The 25,173-nt window shown below is 43.5% G+C and overlaps 1 protein-coding gene across 4 annotated transcripts in view; it reads right to left on the bottom strand.

Annotated features, from left to right (window-relative positions):
- The window catches only part of adarb1b (adenosine deaminase RNA specific B1b), a 113,555-nt gene that overhangs the window by 77,695 nt on the left and 10,687 nt on the right, over positions 1–25,173 (bottom strand). For 2 of the 4 annotated variants that reach the window (XM_030343230.1, XM_030343232.1), the window contains exon 2: positions 4,782–4,821. The exons of the other annotated variants lie outside the window; for them this stretch is intronic. The gene's annotated coding sequence lies outside the window, so the exon portion shown is untranslated. The remainder of the gene's footprint in view (positions 1–4,781; positions 4,822–25,173) is intronic. 4 annotated transcript variants of the gene reach the window in all.

Raw genomic sequence — 25,173 nt, 5'->3', positions numbered from 1 at the left:
TCAGGGATTTCAGATACAGAGGAGGAAATCTTTTCCCTCTTGGGAAAACTAAAATAACTTTTTCATTTTTTGTGCAATAACACTGCCACAGGGTGACATTGAGCTCACATTAAAAAATATCACCATAAATATTGAAGTATTTAATTAGTTCTATGGTATAATTGTTTTTTTGGGCATTTAAAAATGTGAATTTCTCAGTCTCTCAATGGTGAAGTGGATACAATTTATAATTTAACAACCATTGTGAGGAAGTCGTGGTTTTGCCCAAGGTAATCCCATCCTTTTAACAGCCTCATTCAGTCAGGAAAACAGCACAGCAGCAGAAGACGCTTGCGGTAAATATGAACTCTGAAGCCCAACCCAGCAGCCCAATCACACTGAGGCCTGACGTGGTCACATGGTCAACGCCGGAGAGCCCACGAGTTGTTACTCCAACATTGATTGCATGAGGACTTAAAATTGGATATTGATTGTCGTGTCCTTTCTCTGGCTTTGCTGTCGATCTGCCTGTCGCGCAGAACCGCCAATCGTAGCGAGTCTTCTGTGCTCTTTGTGAGAGAAAGGGATCACTTCTGACTGGCCGCCGTGTGGAGGATCATTTAGTAAGCAGTGGATTGAATGACTAGTCGATGGTGGTAATTTTATCAAACATGCAATGTTTAATCAGCCAGCCAAGGAAAACGTACAGCAATCTCTCTTGAAAGTAGTGATATTATAGCCACAGCGAAGGGCAAAACAAGAAATGGAATGGTCTAAAACTACATCTACATTCATTAGTTGCATGGATTTGCTTCTTCGTACCTTAGTGGCCTTTGCAAAGTTGTTGGCAAAAACAAAATAATTAGACAGCAGGCTGATGGCACTGAGCTGAGGGGTAAGAACGAGTTCAACATAGACGGTCACGGTTGATTGGATAGAACGCATCTATACACTTCTGGTCATTGTAAGACAATAAGATGTATTTTTAGAATGCCTGATTAGGAACGTGAATGTCGAAGAAGTCAGTCATGATAATTCATATGGAAGGGAATTTCTTTATAATATTCATGCACCACGTGCGTGCTGGATTTGGTCGTGCTGGAGGAAGCAGTACTGGTGTTAAAGTGCCAGTGTTAGAAGCTGTGCTTTATTAGGCCATGCAGTAGCTGTGCAGCTCAAGGACGACTACGGTGTTGCCAGTTGGAGCACGGGGAGTCGTGTTGTGGGGTGGCTGTGGTAAGAGACCCCTTTCACTCCCTTAAAGTTCTTCCATTCATAAACCCTTAACACCACTCCCCACGCCACCACCGCTCCCTCGCCGGTCAACCAGCAGCCCCGCCCACCCGTGACATCATAGCTTGCTGGCATGCTCTGACATGCGTTTTAACAACACCTCCTCCCGCTCATAAAGTAGTGATGTCATGTTGTTCCACGCGGCTATGGAAACGCCGTCTGCAGAAGGGTTTGTCATAACATCCAAATAAAAAGGGAGGCGAGAGATGAATGAGAAACATGTGGAGGGAGTTTGGTCTTAAGCTAGCTCCAAGTGCTAAAAAGACCTAGGAGACCGAGAGAGCAAGAGAGAGAGAGGGACAGACACAGAGACACAGAGAGAATGATGCAGTGAGAGAAGGAAACAACATTTGTTCTTACATGGAGTGAGAAGTATAACTCGGGTGGAGCGGAATGAAGAAGGGATGTTTGATGGATAAAAAACTAAACAAAAAGAGAAACCATAGGCAACCGATGAATGGCAAGAGGGACTGGTCGAAATGTAATACGTGTGCGAGTGTGTGACTATTTCTAAGCATGCAAATACGTGCAAGTCTATGCACATTTGTAAGAATGTGTGTCTGCAAGTAAGTAACAACATGTGTATGTGCGTGTCTACGCAGTTGTACACGTTTGTATGACGTTAGATATATTCCTGATGCAGTGCTTCTCCTTTCCTTTCTGTTTCCTCTATCTCCCTCACCGCCTCTCTCCCTCACTGTCTCTCCCTCCGTCTCATCCAGGAGACAGGCTTCCTCCTAATCTTCGAGAATGGAGACGGGCCGGTGAATCTCTTACACTGCTGCGGTAATAAAGGGCTCCAGACTTAGACCTCACTACAACCTCAGACAAGGAGAACACACACACACTCCTCCTTTCATCCATCCACACACGGGCAGAAGAACCCCCTCAGCACGGGTTGTCCAGTATTCCCCAATGAATTGGTATAGAGTGATTCAGGGTTTGCATGTATGATTCACATGTGAATGTGGGTCAACCCAACGGACCGCAACAGGCCAGAGAAGCACATCCAGGAAGCTAAGTCGTTGGTGGAAAGAAGTCGACAATGATGACATAAATGTTGACAAAGCAACAGCTGAGCCCATATGTAATGGGTATTTTTTGTCTGCATCTGCTTCGACACACATATTTTTGATGATTCCCACAATCATCTTCATCATCCTCACCACAATAATCATCATCACCACCCGCATGACAACAATTATCATCACCATGACAAGAAGCATCATCATCACGAATCACCACGTCATCATAACCAATAACCTCATCAAATTTTGCTTTGTTTTAATAATCTCTAACATGTTTATCTTCATCATCAAAAAGGCCATCCAAGCTTCTGCTCAAATCGAGAACAGCAGTGTCACCGTGGCAACACGTGTTTCGCTTGTTGTCAACCCTTCTTAGCAACCATCGCCAAATTATATTCTACGGCCTGAGGCGGAAGGAGGGTCGCGACAAAAGGACAGCCGATCAATCCGAATTAAAATCAGACCGTGGGGAATGCTTTGGGTGAAAACACACTGATAATTAAATCAATTAATATCAATTAAGTAAACGCGCAGCATGTCCTCAGCCAGCAGCGGAAATAAACATGCAAGATTTTCATTTATGCCACAAAGTGATGGATCTGTTAGCACCATGGAAACATGAAAATGATACACGCTTCCAAACTACACACATCCACACTAGATGGTTGGCAATAGATTCCTAAAATTCCTTAAAATAGATTCCAATTGATTCTTTAATCAGTATTGCCCAGAGGCTATTTAAATATCATATTCTTTATGGTTTTGTTTATTTCAGCCATGCAGATTTTCTTTAAAAAAAAAATTGTATATTAAAACAACAAATGAATGCTTTTGTTTGAACGTCCACTGCTCTGAGCTTACTCAGTCTGATTATAACAAATTAAATCTCATCTTTAATTAACAACGTGGCAAATGAGTTTCAACCAAACATCAGCCAGCGTTAACTGAGCAACGCTGATGAATATTAAGTAATCAGAGGTGGTCCAGCCACAACATCCCTCAAACCTAAAGGTCCCACGCTCCATAATAGGTAAGGAATGCGAGATTACAATCACTGTAGAGAGGCCACTATAATCGCTGGGGTGTCGCAAGAAAAGACGTGTGTGTGTGTGTGTGTGTGTGTGTGTGTGTGTGTGTGTGTGTGTGTGTGTGTGTGTGTGTGTGTGTGTGTGTGTGTGTGTGTGATGATAGCCCATATACACTGGAAGCACCACGAATTAGGTCAAACAAGGTCAACAGTAGCCATGTCAATGCATTAAAGGGACAGGCCACTGCTGAATGTGCGTACATTAGCCCTTATTACCCCACGTGTTAAAGCCTTTATGCGTGTGGTATTCAGTTAGGATTTGCACCTCCCCACAATGACGTACACAAAGGTTGAAGCTGCAGAGACATGGCTCATTAAGGAGTAACTGCTCCTCTTCTGAGCTGACCCAGGAAAGGCCATGTTTTACTGGCTGAAATCTATAGATGGAGGGGTTGTGAATGGGAGAGGGTGGAGAGAGAGAGTGCATTGTACGTGCATGCAACTCCCCAAAGTGAATCATGAATAAAACAATCCTGTTGCGACCTCCAAGTCAGACAAGGACACACACACACACACACACACACACACACACACACACACACACACACACACACACACACACACACACACACACACACACACACACACACACACACACACACACGAGAGAATAAAGGCCAAGGATTGTAGTAGATCGCTTCACTCAGAGAGGTCAGAGGTCGGCTGACAGAACATCCTGTTCCTCCTCTGCCAGACAGCATTGGAATTAGCGACAACACTTTCCTCAAAGTTGCCGAAAAGACACAGAACTTCCAGCCAATCAGGGGGACAGTGAGACCCTAGGCCCCACCCCCACCAATCTGATGTTTTTGAATGATACAGAAAACCAATCCATCATGAAATAACCGGAGCGGTGATGGCAGAGGACATAACTGACACGGAGCCATCAATCACAACGTCCTGAAGAGGAGTTTATGATGGCTGCGTTGACACAGGTCACCTGACCCAGAGGGAGGGGGGAGCTACGATGCACAGCTGCAATCACTAATACACATTAATCTACACACCTGTTCCCTCACAAACGCACAACACGGGAACTACCCACACACAGAAATGTGTGCGCCAACACACACACATGCATGTGCATTGATTTTTTTATTTTTTATTATGCAATTTGTCTCCGGGTTCAAACAGCTTCCCTCTAAACCATGTGGCCACCGCATCCTCATAAATCAAACCGTCTGTCAAAAACACGCTCCCATTGGCTGGACGTAAGCGAGCAGAGGGAAATTAATATTTAAATAAGCAGCCGGCTATGAGCACGTATTCATTATCTGATCTCTGGCAGGGCAATGGAAGGTAAATAATAATTCATCCTGAATCCTTTTTGTAGGCGTCACAGTCTGCGTGTCTGAAGGTGTCGTAGAATGGCACTACAATAGACTTGTACTTACTGAGTCTGCACTGATTTCTGTGTTTCCCTAGCTGTATTTCCTGAAAAAGAAGAAAGGAGATAATATTCAAATAGGAGATTATGTACGGACGTTTCTGTATAACTGGTATCACGAGAACAATATCTCAGATAAATCATGATTTATCAATATTATTTATAACAGTATACCTGCTTCAAATGAATGAAAATTGAAATGAAATTGCAAAATAGAAAAACATAAGCAACACAAAACACAAAAGCCACAGCAAACTGCAAATGCTACAACGCAAATACAAAAGCCACAACGCAACGGAACGGAGCGTCGTTGCATGTTGACTATTAAATGGGCCAACTATTATTGCACGCAGTGTACTATTGCCTAGACATGTGGAAGAGAAAAGGGATTGCCTGTTTGAGAGGTTGCATTCCCGATTGCAATGTACTGTTCTTTTCGTGGAATCAACATGGTCACGGAGACAGCATTCTGCCTCACACGTTGCAATAACATAACTTGTATGATCCCGATAAGCCTAGCACAGGTGAATGTAGCTGTGGGAGTGGGTGTGGGTGGAGGCTGGTTAAAGCAGCCTCACATGGGCGAGTCTGATTGGACTCTGGGGCTGGGTGAGGCTCCACACCTGTTGCACATTTGGTAATCAGTGTGCATAGGTTAAACCAGGCATCGCCTCACGCCCACAGAGAGAGCTCTCCTGATTGACAACATGGAGCATCAGGCCATGCGTCATAACAAACTTTAAAATAAACCGGCTTCAACATCACTACCCCCCGTCCTCTGTTCTGAGGAGCACAGAAAAGCCATCTGGGTGGAGTGTGGCAGACACCTAGGTGTTTGCCACACTCCACACTTTGCTAAAGCCTTATGATAAATAAGTCAAGGATGACTTATCATAAAGGCTTTGGCTATCCACATTCTATACTGAATGAGTATATAATAATAACTAACTTCCGTTGTGATGTGGCTTTTGCATTTGTGTTGAGGCATTTTCAGTTGTGTTGGTGTGTCTGTCCGGCTGTTAGCCCTGTAATAGTCTGCAGATGTGGCTCATAGGTTAATTGAGCCACACCCATTCTGGTGCACCTTAAGAGGGCCAGAGTTCTAGACTGGAGGGAGGCTTGAGTTGTGCGAGTGACTTCGACTGTTGTGCTAATGTTGGTTTTAAGTAAATATGCTTTTTACCAAAAACATTGCGCGTCAAGGATACTCTTTTTCACAGTTGGGATTTGTGTTGAAGTTTTCCCGATATTTGTGCTACTGTTTCTCAGATTTGCAAAGCGGTGTTTGCAGTTTTTCCGACTGGGGATCAACACTTCAGGGCCCCCGTAGGTGTGAGAAATCCTGTTCAACCTTTCTGTTCTCTCTCCAGGTTGTCTGACAACTGGAGGGTTGCTGGTTCTATGCTGACTCCTCCTACCCAAGTGCTTGAAATTGCTTCTGGCTGTTGCCTTGCATGCTTGACAACACCGTCAGTGTGTGATTGTGAGGTAATCATTGTAAAGCGCTTTGACTGGCCAAAGGTCTGAACAACACTATAAATGCAGTCAATTTACCATTTCAGCGTTGGCTAGGTTCAGACCTTGTTGGGCTAGGTTCAGAGTGAGGTTCACTTTATTTAGCTAGGTTCAGACGTTGTTTGGCTAGGTTCAGAGTGAGGTTCACTTTGTTTAGCTAGGTTCAGACTAGGGCTGCACGATATGGGCAAAATATGATATCCCGATATTTTTTGGCTGAATGGCGATATACGATATATATCTCTATTTTCTATAGAGTGGGTTAGATGTTTTTTATGCAAGTCAAAAGCCACATGTGAGATGTTGCAAGCACTTTTATTAAAACATAGGTCCATATGACTGCAACATGTGATTTTGTATCGTTATTTTCAACAGAATTGAATGAACATGTTAAAAAAAGGGACGTTTTTCACCTTCTTCACAAAATAATCACCTATGCAAAACAATATAAAGCTGTAGGTTACACACATTAGCTACCATTAAGAGCATTGGCTTCGTCGCATTGTCCTGCGTACTACGGTGAGGGTTTCAGTGCGCCGTAACTTTAATCCCCCGCCCCCTCCCTTCTCCGTTCCATTTGGGAACATGTTTGGTTTCATTTCGCTTGTTTCGTATATTTTAATTAATTAAGAAACTGTCGCGGCCGGTGATGCAGCAGCACAGCCACGGAGTTTTACGCATTCCTCATACTGCACTTTGTGCCGCTGCTGTAAATGGTGGAACAGATTTGTCGTGCTTCCACTTTTAGTCGCAACGGTTTTGCTACACTCTACAGATGACCTGCAGCTGCTGCTCATCTGTTTTTTTTTAAACCCAAACTATTTCCACATTATGGAGCCGTTGTTTCTCCTCTTTGAAACAATTTCGTCTCCCGCCGCCGTCTCGTTTTCTTCACGGGTATCATCCATGCTTGTTGTGTTGTGAGGGGGCGGCGGGGGCGGGAATGAGGCGTCTTTGCACACGGCACGTTCGGAAAGACAGAGTGAGAGGGGGAGGGGTCGCGCTCTCAGTCTCCAAGGCAAGCGCTGTAGACGCTTGAGCGGGAAACTGACCATTTTAACGCATATCGATATAAACGATATTGTCAAATCTTGTATCCCCTTGGAAATTATATCGATATATCGTACATAGCCGATATATCCTGCAGCCCTAGTTCAGACCTTGTTGGGCTAGGTTCAGAGTGAGGTTCACTCTTTGTTTAGCTGGGTTCAGACAGTGGTGGGCTAGCTTCAGGCGGTAGTGAGCTACCTTGGTTGTGCGTGTTGAAAACAATCAATGGATGTGCCAACCGGTCCCTTAGGCTTTGAAATGACCTAGAAGAGTAAATTAGCGAACTGATGCTCAACTCTTTTTTTCTTTTCCAGGAGCCTGGTATTTTAAAAAGGCATTTGCTTCAACTCCTGCCCAGCTTCTATACGAAGTTCTTATATTGCATAAACGCATACATTTCCTTTTAGTGTGTTGATTTTTTGTGTTGTGAGATTGAAACTGCGAAGCACTTCTTAAATGTAGTTCAAGGTCTGAATAATTGAAACTTGTCATTGACAATTTATGGATAAAAGCCAAGACATTTTGAGATGTTTGCGGTGGCAATATAAGGTAGAAGACGGACGAGACTTTAGGGAAGGAGCCTGTGAGCCATTACAGGAGAGAACCATTGGTGAAAACCTGCCATAAAACAGTTAGTTTCCTGCACCGGAAAGCAGGAAACTATTACCTTTAAATGAAATTGTCCCAGCAGCCGAAGTAAGCCGCGGTAAAGCACCACATTAACAGCGTGAAATACTTCAAATTAAATTCATGATATCAATTTGAAGCCACTTTGTTCCAGCCAAGCCCAAGTCATAATTTGACTGTTGTTTGGTGTTGAATTAGACACCTAGGAACATTGTTACGTCAACTCCAATTCAGATGTTGGTTTTTGTACATGGATCGGAATAGATCACTTCGTAGGTCATATCCATGGCTGTAAGCCCCTTATAAAAAAAAAACCACACCGCTAATATTGAGTGCCCCAACAGTTTTCATCCAGTTTGACCATTTGGAAATCCCTGTGCTCTATAAAGCACGGGGTCTGGTCAACTGGACCATGTTTGAAAGTATAAATGGACGATTATCACGTTAACTTCAAGTAACCATTGCAGTGTCATCATCCACAACACAGCAACATAATCCATGTGCCCCATATTTTCAAATGAAACCACAAGAAAAGTATTGACCGTTTTACAATAGGTCCACAAATTGACTAATGTCATCTTGTATGTCAAGCGTGGCAGAATTAACCTTCGGCATTTGATCGGGGGCTTTGCACTTTTTATGCCACGACAGTGTTACAACACGTCACGTGTCACATGTCATCTGCTTGATGAGCGCTCTGCGTCATACAAGTCATACGTGTCATACTTGTCGGCAGTCCTGCTCCATGGATGACTGCCTCATCACCATCTCCTCGGCGGCTGAGACACACAGTGATGCATGGAAGGTGACCTTTACGTGGTCGGTGAAAGGGCTCGAGGCGAGCCTCTGAACTTGCATGTGTCACTGGGAGAAAATCAGCAAACTTCCTGAGGGGGATGACGGTGTTTTCACCTTCTACATGTGTGTCACAACCAACATGTTTCTCATCACACTGTGAGGTTACAGTATGCTGCAGACAGCAGGCCAGGGTGGTCAATTACTATAATTTAGCTTTAGTAGCCACTTCTACCCCAACAACTTAGAGTGAATTCAGATGTATGTCATTAGGAGCTGGTAGGGGTAAAGGAATCTTGCTCTACTATGCCTACGGATTAGGCTGTGGACATTTAGCATTTATCCATCCCATTAACACGCTTACCGCAAACACACTATGCTATAAGACCACACTGTTGCAGGGGTAGCAATGGTGGGGTTACAACTGATTTATTGTTTAAAAAGAAGCCATGTATAAGGTCTCACAGGAATAGATCGATTATAAGTGCGTGGGTAGGGCGTACTGTGAGTAGGTTGCTTCCCACAGACATAATACTTGGGAGGCTGTAGTTTTGAGTTTAATTCAAGCATACGTTTTTTAGGGGGGTTTCAAGATAAGGGTGGAACATTCGACCAGGGACCATCACTAGAGACCCTCTAAGATATCCTTGACTTCACTCATTTACATTTCAGTCATAAAGTATAACATTTCACAGTCTTAACGTTTTTATTTCAGGGAAAACGTTTTTTGCTTCATTTTATTATGCAGAAATTGCTCATAATTACACAGTATACAAAAAAGGGAAGCAAGTAAAGTTCTTCCACTGTTGTTCCACTACTTATTCCTTCATTAGGTGGATTCCCAGTCCAACACCTGAGTGTGCGACTAATTGCTTTGGTAAAAAAAAAATACTAATGCCGAGGGACAGCCGTTTGTTTTGCTCCACTTTATCTTATATCAGAAATACAATCCAAGACCAAAATAGCTTCAGAGTTCATTATTTCATGGCTAATGTGTGCCGTATTGATGTACTTTTTTTTTCTGTGTTGGTATGAACTTGATTAGCGTTTCATGAACAACTGCAGTGGGTGTCTCTCGGTGGGGGAACGTCAAAGTAAACAGCCCCTGCAAGACGCGGACCAGCGTCCCTGGCAGGCATCATTACCACATCAAAACTAAATAAACAGCTGAATTAAACATGCGTTCACATCCAGCGCCAAACCAAGAGTGAATTGGCCCTCTCCGTTTCCATGGGCCTGCCTCGCAATCACCAGACCTAGTAAGCAATCATATACTTCCATTACTGTGTACGGGGGCCTTGGATGGCCCTCGTATATTCAACATGCAAGTATTATTGTGAGTTTAAGGACTTCATTAAATGATACCAATCCACACTCCGTGTGGATTGAAGCACGGTATCATATAATAAAGTCCTCAGACTCACAATATATAATATAATAAAAAGCCTAAGAACAACAATAGTTGAGCGCTGCTTGCAGCACTCACCTAATAAAGTATAATAACAGTAAGGCACAAATGTAACCTTCAACAATTCTGTTGAAAGCCACCCCCTTAGAAAATCACAAAAACAAAAGAGGGCACTTATTTTTTAAAGATAACGTATCACCACGCGAGTCATGGGTTGCATGTTCTGCCTTACGAAAGTCACCTCATTCAACTAGTGGGCTGGTCCACCCTCCATCTCATATGTGGACTTTGTGGTAGAAGTAGTGTCGATCAAAAGACCTTCTGTACTCCACATCGGACCAAAAAGATACACACCAGAAAACAAGAGTGGATATCCAGGGTGACCCCAGGCTCAAGCGCGCGACGCTCTGGGACGAGAGGCACCCAACCGCCACCCAACAGAAAGAAAACATGGGAAGTGCAACTGCACAGTTGTTCACTTGAGGGGGCAGTGCCTAAAATCCCAACAGTGAACATTAACGATTCGTACCCTGATAAGATGTGGCATAATAGGCTTCAAGTAATCGACTCATAGGCAAAAAAAGGAATATCCGGCTATCTTCAATCATCACATGCATGCATAAATAGCCTGCATTCATAAAACACGACGTACCCACACGCACACAATTATGCACATCAACAGCCAGCCCCCCGGTGGGCTCTAACCTCCACTGTTGATATGAAGGGAAGTGAGGATGAGGAGGAGGAGGAGGATGGTGCAGAAGGCCCCGGGGCAGTGAGGCCTGAGTGGTAGACAGGCAGCCATGCAGTCCCCAGCTGCAGGTCATGTTAAACACCATGGCAAGTCACACACGCAAAACATACATACAAAGACACACACATATATACAGCACATACATGTTACTGCAGCATGCAATCAGGTACAAATGGCTGTATCTTATCACACATTTTCGCAGAGATTGACCAATACACAGACACGGAGAAGGGGATGAAAGGCAGGAGGAGGAAGAGGAAGAGGGAGAGGGAGAGAGAGAGAGAGACCAAGCTGGTGAGTTATTCCTTGCCACTCAACCAATATGGCACCCTGCCAGATACCTAGTTTGCATTTTTCTAAAGGCCTAAAGGACATTACATCATAAACAACACTTAGCTGTTACTGCTGACAGAGAGTCAACTGCTTCCGCTCAACAGCTCGATGGGCAAAACCCTTATTTATCATCTTTTATATTGTTTTTTTATATAAATAGCATCCGGCCCTCACTCACCTGAGAGCTACTTTTACTCAAGTGGCCGGATCTCCCCGTCATAAAATATTTAACACCGCTTTAATCATCGGCTATGGTAGGACAGTGTACAAAACCCACTTCTTTACTTTTCAACCCAACTGAAAATCTCACAAAAAGAACTGCGGGCCTTGGGTCAATAATAACAAAGCCGATGACAATGCAAAAATAAGCCCTCCATCAATCGACTGCCATTTTATTTTCTAGAGGAAGGAGGAAGGGCTCTACACTTCCTGTCCAGGCATTGAATATACTGTGTTCTGATTGGACAGAGGAACAGGTTGACCTACGCCCACCAACACTGGCTTATCTCCGGCCCGGAAGCAGACCATTCCGGAAACACTTAAACGCATCGCAGACATAAATAGTCCCCCTGTCTGACAAGCCGACGAGCTCTGCGTCGCTGTCAACGGTCGCTAATGAATGCACGAGCACTTCCATTAAAGCACACTGCCTGGGGTAAGCGTTTGGTTTGTCCACTTTGCATTAACACCACCCCCTCCACCCCAAAATCCCAACCGCCTCCAGAGCTATCCTTGGACCCCCTGGACTTTGAATTCTAACAGCACCTCCTCTTCCTCATAGACGCGCCTACCCTTTGGCACATGACCCCGTCATGACAGATCAGTGTCGAGCAACATCCCGCGTTCCTCTGGAACAGGCTGCCTCTAAACTGGAAGGACCGCGCACGCGCGCGCGCACGCACACGCGCGCACGCACACGCGCGCACGCACACGCGCGCACGCACACACACACGCGCGCACGCACACACACACACACACACACACACACACACACACACACACACACACACACACACACACACACACACACACACACACACACACACACACACACACACACACACACACACACACACACACACACACACACACACACGACCTCATGCGTGTTCCTTTGTTGAGGAACAACCTTGTATCTGGGGTTCGTTTCACGGTCCCGGGGCTCTCATTCTATCTCCGCTAGCGACCGTCTCTTGTGATTCCTCCTTGGCCCCGGCACTGAAATGAGCAGTGGAGCAAGTCCCTTTGACGAGGAGGCCGTGCGCACCAAGCGGTCTTGGGGTTTGTATGCAGAGATCAAATGGGGTGTGGGGGAGGAGACAGAGAGAGAGAGAAAGGGGGGGAGGGGGGAGTTTTGGATAACCAAGGTTGCAGCAGAGGACGAGAAGACAGATGGGGGGGGGGGGGGGGGAGGAGGAGAAAAAAAAGAAATTGACAAAAAAAGGGAATAAACAGGATGAAGGTGTAAGGGCAGATGAGGTAGAGTGTGAGAGAAAAACAGTGAGAGAAAGAAAAAGAGACAGAGATGGCTTGAGAGGATGAATATATCCACATAATAGTGTTGTCAGCATCCCTTGAGAAGGAGGAGGAGGAGGAGAGGAGAGCGAGCCGGAATGGGCCACTGAGTCGCCTCCTCTATCCTCCTCTTCTCTCTTCCTCCTCCCTCTTTCATCCTTTCTCCTCTTCCATATGGCAGATTTCCACCCCCTCTGCATGCCCTGACGCACACAAGCCAGGACCATCCCCCCGGTCTAACACACAGACACACACACACACACACACACACACACACACACACACACACACACACACACACACACACACACACCCCCACAAACCCCTCCGCTCTCTGCATGGTTCAATTACGGACGACCGCCCTCTACAACGGACTGCCTCTTTTTCTCTACTCCTCCCCCTCCTCGTCTTTCCCTCTCCTCCTCCTCCTCCTCTTTCCTCCACCTCTTTCCCTCTCCTCCACCTCTTTCTCTCTGCCCCCTCATCATCTTTTTCTTTTCCCCTCATACTCCTCATCACTCCAACTCTCCATTCCTTCTCTTCTGTCTCTCCCTTCCCTCCCTCCTCTTCCCCCTTCGCCCTCATTCTCTTGTTCTGTCCTCCCTCCTCCCCCCTCTTCCTTCCCCTCCCATGCCCAGATGTGCATTTGCGATAGTTAGGATCTTTTGTTGCCTATTCCTGGGTCATTATAACAGCTGGGTACGACGGAACTGCAGCAAGCCCAAAGTCACGCCAGCATACACTCAAAAGTATGCATCCCCGCAGACACACACACACCAACATGTGTGCCAACGCAAACACCGCCACCAACGCACACACATACACAATGCACCAAGTGTGAGTGCACGTTGTGACCAAGGTGCACTCCAGCACACACGCCAAACCCCTCTGTCTGTGGGTCTTAAAACCCTGCGGTGAAAGTAGAGATTTATTTATTTAACCCAAGTGCCATTTAGGAGGGGCATAGGATAACAGAGGGGCTACACGAACAAACACACAGACTGCGTCAAGCGTAGAGTGAAACACACCAGTAAACTGCAGGTGGAGTACTCCCAGTGCGCTGCAGAGGTGAGAGAGACAAGGACTGAAAGGTAACACCCACACACACACACACACACACACACACACACACACACACACACACACACACACACAGTAATAAAGTGTGCTCCAGTGATTGGACAAAGCCCCTGGGAAGAAAATGACTATTGCTGCTTGGGAGGTAATAGAGCGGTTACTCATTTGTACTCCAGCCCACAAGCTCTGCCATCGCTCCCTCTACGCCTGCCTCCACACCCGCCTGTTTGTCTTAAATGTTTATCTTAACCTACTACAACACCATCCTAATGATCTCCAATATGAGGTGCCCAAGAGGGAACTTCGGTGCAAGATGGCATGGTGGCCAAGACGCGCCAAACGAACTGCATATCCAAAAATGGCATTTTGTGCTTTGTTCGACCCGTCTCGGGAGGCGTAGGATAGTCAGTGTTTCCCCTATATGCATTAGGCGCACCGCCGCTGAACCGCAAATGTGCCAAGTTCAAGGCACATTTGCACAATGATCTGGTCTCAGCAGATACCTTGACTCTAGTCTGTTGGTGGTTATGTCATATTTAGAAGCTCCATCTGTACATTTTTCCCAAAGAAATCTCACCAGAAGTAAGCATTTAAAGGGTTATTTTTCAAAAATTTCTTCCTGGGGGGCATGCCCCCAGACCCCACTAGCTCGGTTACCAACTCACAGCACCACTGCTATAAAAAAAATTAGGGGAAACACTGACAGTTAAGTGCCCGGGTTGTTCTAGGTTCAAACCCTTCAATGTCTACCACTAGGTATCCTTATCCAGCAAGATACCGTAATCAGAACCTTGTCATCAATGAAAAATACCGCAAGTCACCTTGGATCAAGGGTCATCTAAATGGTTAAATAATAATCGTACAGTCTACAAAAGGGGGCCATTTGTCTTTCATCACTTATTGCCACAACCTCATTCATGCCTGTGACCTTGTGAAAGGTCATGACTAGAGAAGGAACAACGGTGAGGAGAAGAAGAATAGGCAACCCGATGCTTATGGTTTCTTTAAAAGGCTTTTGCTGCCTGTCACAGCAGGATAGTGAAGACCAACAGAAAAGTCGATGGAAGAAGTGAGATGGAACAACTTGTAGCATTGGACCTCAGGTTGAAAATCAAACCTGGGTCACCACAAGGCGTATTACCACTATGGTAAGCACACTGCTGGGTTGAGCCTAAAAAATGCCCCAGAATAAGAAACTACCTAATGGGTATTCCCATTAGCATGTTTAATTATCTCCTTCTGCCTTTCTGTCCCTTCGGACAACACGTCTGCATTATGAAGCTGTGCTGAGCCCCAGCAGAGCCCATTATAACCGCCTCCCTATACATTTGTTAGGGAAATGAGACAGGGGGTCTTGGCTGATCTTTCGCATCATTTATTCAGCTCATGCATCTTAATGGGAATACCGGTTTTAATGGGACTGCCGGTTGACCTGCAGTGAATCGATCAAGTAAGGTTTGCATAATATGTGATTACAGCAATCGCAAGTAGTGGATCCATCGTCAGAAGGAACCACATGAATTAAACATGAGTTTCATGAGAAAGAACGTCTATGAGATGGATGTAATTGTACGATGAACAGCCGTCTTAGGTGCTTGTGTGTACATGTACTGCATTGTCCATCAATGGCTCAACATCCGGCATCTGATTGGCTGATCGGTAATTAACAACTAGGGATGTCAGTTTCGTTTAATTTTGCTTTCGATAGGCCGACACCCAATAACCGGCAACCAACCGGTCAACCCATTAACCGGTAACCAACCGGTTAATGGGTTTAATTTTTCAGAAAAAAACACAAAATGATGTGCAACACAAGAATATGGCTCAATGAGCTTTGTCGCCGCATTTCAAAGGGCTGCCCATTTAGAGGTACTGACATTTTAATGTTTTGTGTTGTAGCCTAAATGTCTTGCCTTTTATTTTATTTTCTGTTGTCTTCACTGAAGTTTATTGCCGCATTTTGGTCAGGTCATCGTTGCAAAAGAGAATTGTGTTGTCAATGATTCCACCTGATACAATAAAGGTCAATAAATAAATAATAAATGAACTATAGAATTTCATCAATTAATATGCAAAAAAATTTACCTAGGTCTACGAATTACAATATTTTGGAACTGCATAGTGGTCAAATTACTGGTGCTCCACTCCGGCACTTCTTTTAATGCGGAAAAGGAATCGATTTTTAAGAGCTTTATTAAAAGTACAAATTTAATTTAAACAGCAAAATAACATTATTTAGCGTTTCGATTTGGCAATTGGCACATCACTTGCAGCACATAACAAAACGCTTTTGAATTATCCAATTGAATGTGGACAAGGAACAGATTTTTAAGAGCTTTAAATTAAGTAGGCCAACAACTGCACTTAATCTTAACAAAACAACATATTATTTAGTGAGTCTGTGCAAATTAACCGATAAACCGATGCGTAACCAGTCAAAAGTATTCTCGGCGGTTAGCCGGTTAACGGTTAACTGTTGGCATCCCTATTAACAACTGGAAGACAGTTGATCATGTGGTGCCCAGACACTGAGCTACTCCGTCGATACCGTCAACACGGCCCGATTCTTTGATTTTGTCAATCTGGATCATGAATTTAGGGCCCAGGTTCAGTCTAGTCAGCTGATTAATAACTCATCATAGTTCATTTTGTCTGGTTTATATACCTTGTGAACGCACACACTGAAATGTAATGCTACCCTCGTTTGGTGTCAGATTGACAGAAAATATACAAAATACAGTTGGTTATAAACTAGTATTGTCATTCTGCTTGTTCCATTAGCCATTGTTGAATCACAGTACATGGGCATGTTGATGTTCATTTGGATTAGAAATGTTACGTATGGCGCCTTGCCATGTACCCTAATAGTACACAGAACCTAACTTAATGAGCCTGGCTTTGCAAAGCCATACAACTGTCATTCGAGAGAATAGAGCAAGAGAGCCATAAATTAAAGACTGAAAGAGGGGTGTTCAGGGGAGGGGACCATCAGCCATCGTCTGACCATGATTTACCTCTCGGGACCACAGAACACAATGCTTCTCGGTTTTCAGTTTAAAACGGACAACGGTTATCCGGCAAAAGACTTTGTGGGCTAGTCATTGATTTACATTTTATTTTTTCAGGCTTAATCATCGTCAGAAGATTGCAGATGGATTCCGAGATTTTGGCCCCATGCAACTAATGCCCGCTGAAATGTGATAGGTTAAACGGAAACCAGAGCGCATTCAATACCAAAGTCTTGTCCTGTTGCCTAGAAATTGCTTTCATGTGCAGATATGTTTATAAATACAAACTGTTTATGAATACAAACATTGATTTCCATCTCTGTCATCATATGTTTCATCATCCAAAATGAAAACATGTGCAATAATAATACATAAATAATTCACAGTCTTGTGCTGTTTCTCTCACAACTACATAAACACACATCAATAGGAGTCATTTAGCTTTGCCGGTGTAGAATATAAAAAGCAGGGTAAAAATGTGTCCTTAGCACCCATCAGCAGATCTCACACCTCTGATATAGCCTCACTCTAAACCCAACCCCCCCCCCTCCCAAACAAATATGTTTAATAAGGACAAATCCCATATGGACAAGTTTGATATGTCAGCAGATGGCTTCCCTTTGTGGCTGTGTGGGTGTGTGCACATCAAATAAGAGAAGAACCTCACAATGCCTACTCCAACTCACACGACTCATCTCTCCTAGTCTCATCTCCTAGCCTCCTTGCCTAGCATCCTCCAACCAAAGCCCTCTCTCCTAGCATCCTCCAAAATAAATCATCTCTCCTAGCCTCCTCCCATCTCTAATCATTTCTCTAGTCTTTTCCAATCAACAGTAGTCTCCTTAACGTTACCACCTAGCTTACTACAACCCTAGACCTCGGATTACAAAAGCACCATCTCACTTTAAAGTTTCTCCAGCCAGTTACTGAAGGAAAACCTGCAGAGTAAGAGAGATGAGAGGCAGTAAATTAGGAGAAAATGGGGGCGTGCAAGAAGAACTATGTAGACACAAAACATACTGCTGGTGTCTGACGATTCTGTGTAGTTTCAGATAAGTCAATAAACTGAATAAAAAAAAAATAATATATATATATTCTTTTATTATTATTATTATTTATTTTTTTGTAAATTTGTTCGCGTCCTGCAATATTCTGTTCGACAGAGAGGGATAATTTGAGTAGTTTTAATTTATCTTCAATGTTTTGGCAAATCTGATCTGTCTGGACGCGATTGCGATTCAGCCTAGGCATAGCATGCACGCAAACTCACAGCCAGACACAAGAATGTTGAACAAGTTCTTACTCTTATAATTGACTAAGAGCAGCTTTTTCTTTAATGACATAGAAAAGAAAGATTAGAAAGTAAAGAAAGCTAAATCTGTTTATTTTTTACCTACTTCCATAATGTGTTGTAAAGCAAGCTGCATTGATAATTGCAATGTTCATAGAAAGTCATATTTGTGACAAAAGCTTTTTCTCTAATAAAATATTAGATAAAGTAATTAATCCGTTTTCTTTAATGATCATCACAAAATTAGGAAGTGATTAGCAAACTCTGAGTAGCAAATTCAGATGTATGGAAATGTACATAAAAAAATAATAATTGCTTCGAGATGCATCAATAATCGTTTTAGAATCTAATCGTTGACCTCTGAATCGGAATCGAATTGAATCGTGAGGTGCCAAGAGATTCTCAACCCTAATTTACACTGATTACTTTAACAAATGGCAAAACAAATAAATTTATAAAAGTATAATATAGTTAATTCAAATTCAGTAAGCAAAGATAATCACGGCTACTCCTATAATGCAGAGAAGCTTTCCATTTCTAAAATGATGGATGTGTAAATTGTAAGTTTCAGGCTGACCGACTGTGGTCTGACCATGATAACCTTCCCTTCACTACAGAGCCAATAGACAGAACCCGGATATACTGAAATCCTGGTCCCGAAATGAACCAAGCATAGCAATCTTTAGTTGAGCCAGCAGCCTAACGCTTCCACAGTGTCAGGCTTCATGAGGGATCCTGCAGCATTTGCATTTGGCTTGGAATGGCTGCCCTAATGGTCCATGGAAGGGGCTACACTGACTCACCGTGTTGCGGTGAGTCAGGTGGCTCTCTCAGAGAGCCAACTTTTTCTATTGAGCAGCTTCAGCATCGATGGCATATGCTGTGGCGTCAACTCACAACCTTCCCTCAAATATTATGACATTGTTTTTACATGAATTGTTCCCCAACGTTGTGAAATAGACTGTTATTACATTGGGGAACACGCCTCTATGGAGCCCATTTAAAAGGGAGTTTGATGCGCCGCTCACGGCAAGTCACAGCGGGTGTTTTCAGCGGAGACTGTCGGTGGCTAGCAGACAGAAGTTGAGTGAAGTAATCTACACAACAGGAACCAGCCCCCACTTCCCTCCCCGCCTGCATGGAAAACCTTTACTATAGCTATCCTGTTATCACAGACATGGAGCTCTAGCTCTGGCCCATCACTGAGCTTCACACACCCCCAACCTCCAGCCAACAACCGCCTCCTTTGTTTAAGCACTGTCGGTATCATTGCTTAATACGAAAGGTATGAATCTACTCGTTGATATCCTGCAGTCACAAGTGCACACACACCTCAATGATACAAACACGCCCGAGTTTGTATCATTGCTTCATACGATTCGAAAGGTACAAATATACTAGTTAATTTATCCTGCGGTCACAACACATCTCAGCAGTTGAGTTACGTAGGGTAAGTATTAGGCATGTCCTTTTATTCCTTAAAGAATTAATTTCTGTTCTTTTTTGGAAGGCTGCATTCTAAAGTCTTAAAGATTAGTTCCCAGAGTAAAAAGGGTTTGAACATAGCATTGAAGTTATTTAACCAATACCACCCTCATACTGCCAGACAGGCAAACAAAAACATGCTATGGCAAATACTGGCTGGGCACAATATGTATATAAAAATAACCACATTTCTTGACAATAAACATTCTCACGTCACAATATCAGAATTTGTTTTTACATGTGAATTCTGAATGATCGGTATTTATATACAAAACATGTAATACTGATTTAGTCAAATAGCCAAGTGCCAAACGCAAAGACAACATGCCAGTGAGATTTTATCCACTGTTGGAACCTGTTGACCGTGCAGGGTGGATGGAAAAACAGCCATGCTTTAAACCACTCATTTTCCTTTGAATTGCTGTACAAATGTACAGTTATCTGCAGACTCCAGCTCTCTGTGACATAGCGTTAAAACATCTGTTCAACATCAACATGTGTTCCAGTGCCTACTTGTATCCCCTGTTTCCCAATACAATCTACTTACAAAGCAAACCAAAGACTTGCTGATAAAATAGGGAAATTGTATCCTGCTCCATAATAACAAGATTGCATTTAGAATATTGATTATTTTCCTAATAGCAAAGTGGGTGCCTTTACCTGTTTTTCTACATGGGATGCTTCAGGGGGAAGACTAGCTAGCGCCAATATCGCTAGCTAATTACGATAATGCTAGCGTACCTAAATAGCTCAGCTATATGGATCAATTTATCTGTAGTTCCTATTGTACAATAGCAGATGCATTATATGTTATGTTCAATTAAAACAAAACACAAAACAAGACATGATCTCCATCTCAACCAACAGGATGTTGAGGAAGATTGCGAGCCAGCTGTGAGCATGATATCACGATTCACTGAGTTTTGAATTAATGCATGAAATGAATGTACGATTCAGCATATTCGATTCTTTATATTTATTTTTTTATTCATCTTTGACATCTTAAAGTAGATTGACTGATTGCATGCAACAGTAAAACCAGATGTTGTATCTATCCATCCATCAGCAACCGCGGTCGAAGAGCCAGACGATTGTCCAATCAACGTACTGGAGAGTGTGGTCTAGTCAGAAATGCGCCAAATAAATCAATTAAACCTCAAGACAACTAGCTGGTTTTGGCACCGCTATCAAGCTACCTCCAAAACTGTTAGCTAGCAACACAAGCAAGCCCTGTTGACAATGCTGGCTAACTCTTTCACTACTTGCTTAAGGGCAGGACCTGTTTTATAGAAAAAAAAAGGTTCAAATTAAAATGTTGCAATTCAGTGAGCAGGATACACATGATAACATACACAAGATAATGAACACATAACCCCCAAACACCAGCCTGTGCCTGTCACAGCTTCTAGATTCTTCTGAAGCGTGTTGAGATAGGTCTACCTTGCTAATGAGCCACACACACACACACACAGTCAGATTTCATGTTCAACCCCCCTAACTATTATAATGTTGAGTGGGTGTTTTATTTTGACAAACCTCTTTATTGCACTGTAGAACATTTCAAAGAATGCTTGCTTGGTGTGTCAAAGTACTTCTTTCATGATGGAATTTGAGCGCTACTGCTATTGGACGTTTATCAACTGGGACCACCAAGAAATAAAAACAGCTGTAGGCAATTTCAATAACAAATTATTCAGATTTTGTTTTTTTAAGTTGTTTAGGGTTTACTTATTAGAGACATAGTGAAAGACTTTGTGGCAAAACAACAACACAATTTCCCAGTCGCTATTTCCTGACATTGTGTCTCTCTACAATAGGGAAAGCTTATTATTACAATGTTATCTCTACACACATCAGCATACTTAAAACCGAGAGGAAGAGGACGACAGGAGAATATTCAGCCAATCACATCCATGGAAATGCCCGGAAGTTCCGTTCGCTGAAGAAAAGTGTTGAGAGTGTACGCATTGTTAGATTGGGCACAGGGTGTGTTGCGCCAACTGGAAAGATGATAGCATAGTTAGTATTTTCAGCAGTGGTAGTATTTTGGAGCAAGTGGTAATGGTAGAAGTAGTCGTATTAATGTTTTTGTCTTTGTTGACTTTGGGCATTGCAAAACGAAACACAAACTGTCTCCCCATAGGAAAACAACAGAGTGGGTTGCAAAAACTCACCAAAAGTGTCTACAGCCAACGCTACTTTACACCACCAAAAACTTGGTGACCACCGATAGCTGCCAGAACACAGCCATTGACCAGCCTCCTTCTTTTCTCTTCGCTCCTCTTCTATTTTGCTCAATCTCTTTTCTCGCCTAAACATAGACACATCACGAGGACAGTATGCTAGGATTCAACATGTAGAGGAGGGAGTTGTCATCCACCCAAGGAAGAGGGGTGGAGCAAGAGGAAGGAGAGGAGTGGTGGAGCAATAGGAGAGGAAGGGAGACAGTATGCAGCTATTGGGCCTCTTCAAATCCTTGCTTAGCGCAAACTGGCTGGGGTCAGTATAGAAGCTAATTGAACATCTTATTTGGATTCAATCATATGGACTATACAACTACAGCAATCGATAGAATGCAAAACCAATTGGAAAATGAGGGATGGCACAAAATAACTTTCCATTTCGATCATGCAATACAGATACTGAAACCCTTCGTCACGGGATTATTTTGTTTTTGATGTCAAAACATTGATCTTTGCCATTCTTGGTCCCAAGAATACCAAACTGCTACTAATTGACTATCTCTCTTAATGGTTTCAAGCGGTCAGCATAGTGAATGAGGACTCCGGAGACTTGTCTACGCATCTTATCCGATTACACCATCTATTGTTTTGTGATATCCTAACCCTGTGGTTATGGTCGATATGGAAACAGACACCGATACACAATATAGTACCGGTTAATCCCTAGCATAAAAACAAACAATAGCGCCTATAGACCCTATATCGTTGTCACGCTCCACCAGAGTCTGTCATCTGTCGGTTCATTGTACCAAAGGCCAACGTTCCTGTAGCCTTACACCATGGCGTATAGAGAGAGAGGGTCAAGAGTGGTGGAAGAAGCTCATGAAACATGAAAAGCATGAGTTCACAGCAACCCTGTGAGCTCTGCATTATTGATAGGAGTCTACCCTAATCCTTAGCGAATAAATGTAGTGCTGCATCTTCCACCCAAGCCCATGTTAGACGGGCAATACACACACACAAACACACTACCCTGCACCAGCGTTGTGTGCGAGTGTGCGTGTAAGAAAGACAGAGCGATGATGTGTGTTTATGTGCCATATTGTCACACACACACACACACACACACACACACACACATACAGTTTATTCAGGAGCACATGCTAGTCATGCTGGCTGGGGAGTCGGCACTGTGCTGCATAAAGCGCATGGTGGCTCCGCTGTCATGCATTGTTGCATTACTGCAGCTGCTGCTGCGCCCAGGGGCTGCACTGCTGCTAAGAGCCGCGCCGTGAGGCAACACATGCTGCTTCTGGTCTGTTGAAGATCCACAGGATCAAGAGCCCTCACGTCAGCCAAAGCTCTGTGTGTATATGTCTATGTACAAATACACATCTATAGATTTATAATTTATGCATAAATATATATATTTTATGTACACATAAAAAAAACTGATTGGCAGTATTTCCCACCCTAAGTCTTAATCCCTACAATATTTGATTGGAGCGGGATAGGATCAGGATAGAAAAGGTTCTGGGTTCGGACCCCAAAGTCAACACGTTACCCGTCGAGATCCTTGAGAAAGATGCCTAGACAGACACCAACAATCTTGGGACTAAAATAGCAGGGCTGTCGCACCAGTGACTCAAGTGCGCGTGTGCCAAGCGTGAATGCATATACACCGCAAGCAAGCACATGGGCACGAACATAGACGGAAACACACACACACACACACACACACACACACACACACACACACACACACACACACACACACACACACACACACACACACACACACACACACACACACACACACACACACACACCTTTTAACGGCTCCGCCATCAGCACAAGCGCAGGTAAGAACACACGCGCAAGCACGCACATGCGCACAAAGCTGTCAACAAAACGGTCTCAAGTCTCAAAAGTGTAATTTTGAGTTACACTCAAGTAAAACATTCCATCACTGCAAATTGCATGAAGGCATTGTTTATTAAAGTGAAAAAATAATAATAATGGTAACAAAACTAAAAAAAAATAATAATAATCGATCTCATGCCCTATGAATCGATATTGCTAATTTTTTATGAAATCGATCCAAAATCAATTAAATTGATTTTTTTACCCAGCCCTAATGATGATTATTATTTTTCAACAAACAATAATAGTTGCCTTGCATTTTAAAATGTCAATGCACTTTTTAGCCCTGAATAACAGTAAAAGCTATTTAAAGGGGAACTATGCAACTTTTTGGCTTATTTTATTTGGCTTAATTTACCTTAATATAAGAGGTTGAGAGTAATTGGGATGGTTCTTTAACACTTTATGGGTCGATTGATCGCTGTTTCGACTCCCCCTGGCGCATCTTGGCGGAAAAGGGATGCAAGTTTCTGCCGGTAACTCACCGCCCACTCTTGTGGGTCTCGCGAAGCACCGAATTGCTTTACGGCACTACAGACCCACAAACACGGAACCAACTCGATATAAACAAGTAGCAAAAAGGGATAGTTACATTCATCATGGATCAGCCGACTAAAAAGACACAGAGAAACCCAATGTCGGAGAAACAGAAGAAGAGAAAAGGGAGACTGACCGACAGAGAGGCCAGACACGAGTAAACGTTGGGCGAGCTTCTCAGGAATAGCTTGAACTGAAAGAAAAAGAAGACTGCAAATCAGATGCCGACTTGCCATGGCCGTGTTGCTCTTGAAATTGTAAGTACCCTTGGGTGAACTCTGTCCTTTTTGTATTGTGGCTTCTTGATGTCGATAGTCTCTGTAAAAATGTGTTTGCTCGACCGTTTTGTTGTGAGCCCTGTATGTTTCTAGCTTGCTTGCTTGCTGGGGTGTTAGCATTCTCGCTACCAAACACGTTTTTTTTCATGGTTGTTTTGCTGTTCGTCTGTCTCGGCCCCCCGATAGAGGCTAAATCCCCGAATCCAGGTTCTTGTTTATTTAGATCACTAGACCCCAAAGTCATATTCGTCCGTAACTGTGACGATACGTGAACCTCCATTATAGCTTTAGCCATGTTATACCTTTGGTGTAGTTTCCCGCTTGTAAACATTTGTGAAAAGATTGCTTTGTATTTCTTCTTAGTTACAAGCGTTGGCAAACAGCATTGTTATGAGGCCTGAGGCTTGATGACCCAAGACGGCTTGGCCTGCCTGCCCCGGTACAGCCACCACCCAAGTGTCACGAGGAAATCCAGAGAACCCTCAAGAAGATGTTACACAATAAACCAAAACAATAAAAACAAACGAAGAACTGTCACTTGCATTTCTTTCAATATCCTAAATAAAAAAAATTCTAACCAATTATTGAACAAATGAAAGAAAGGTGGTGCAAACATCTGT

Source organism: Gadus morhua, chromosome 20, assembly GCF_902167405.1.
Source record: "Gadus morhua chromosome 20, gadMor3.0, whole genome shotgun sequence".
Taxonomy (NCBI): domain Eukaryota; kingdom Metazoa; phylum Chordata; class Actinopteri; order Gadiformes; family Gadidae; genus Gadus; species Gadus morhua.
The sequence above is the reverse complement of the archived record's forward strand: the minus strand, read 5'-3'. Positions and strand labels throughout refer to the sequence as shown.